The sequence below is a fragment of the Photinus pyralis genome, unplaced genomic scaffold, assembly GCF_008802855.1.
Source record: "Photinus pyralis isolate 1611_PpyrPB1 unplaced genomic scaffold, Ppyr1.3 Ppyr1.4_LG5, whole genome shotgun sequence".
NCBI classification, from domain to species: domain Eukaryota; kingdom Metazoa; phylum Arthropoda; class Insecta; order Coleoptera; family Lampyridae; genus Photinus; species Photinus pyralis.
In genome coordinates this window covers 8,446,081-8,446,567 of record NW_022170596.1, presented here as the reverse complement: position 1 = coordinate 8,446,567, position 487 = coordinate 8,446,081, and positions in this window count along the sequence as shown.

The following is a 487-nucleotide window of genomic DNA, read 5'->3' as shown; positions in this document are numbered from 1 at the left end:
TTATACCTGAAATGAATTGCTTAACTACATGTCGTGCTGGCAGATAATCAAATATTTTTAAAGCAATAGACGTGTTCTGCCATTTAAAAAGTGATGTTTGAAAGTGAAGCCGGTAAACTAAGACGAAACTTTTAACTTGCTGGCAGTTAGCGAGTTTATACCGTGTGAGGAAGCAAAAAGTCGTCTTAAAACTAAAGAAAAATTCCGTGCATACAAATTCATGTAAAGCCCAAGTGAAATTGCAAAAATAAACCAAATGTTTAAATAAATGCCGCATTTCTACTGGAATCAAAGAAAAGTTTGGACAATCATAACAATTTTTTTAGATTATAGAAAATGTAAGTAAAAAAATTATAATAAACGGATGCCGTTCTTTTGTAACTTTTAACCACGATAGATTCTTAGTATTAGATAGTTCTTTCTAATCGTCACAAAAATAGACCTTTTTAAAGTGACTACTTCCTATCGGTCGGTATGCACTGTATGT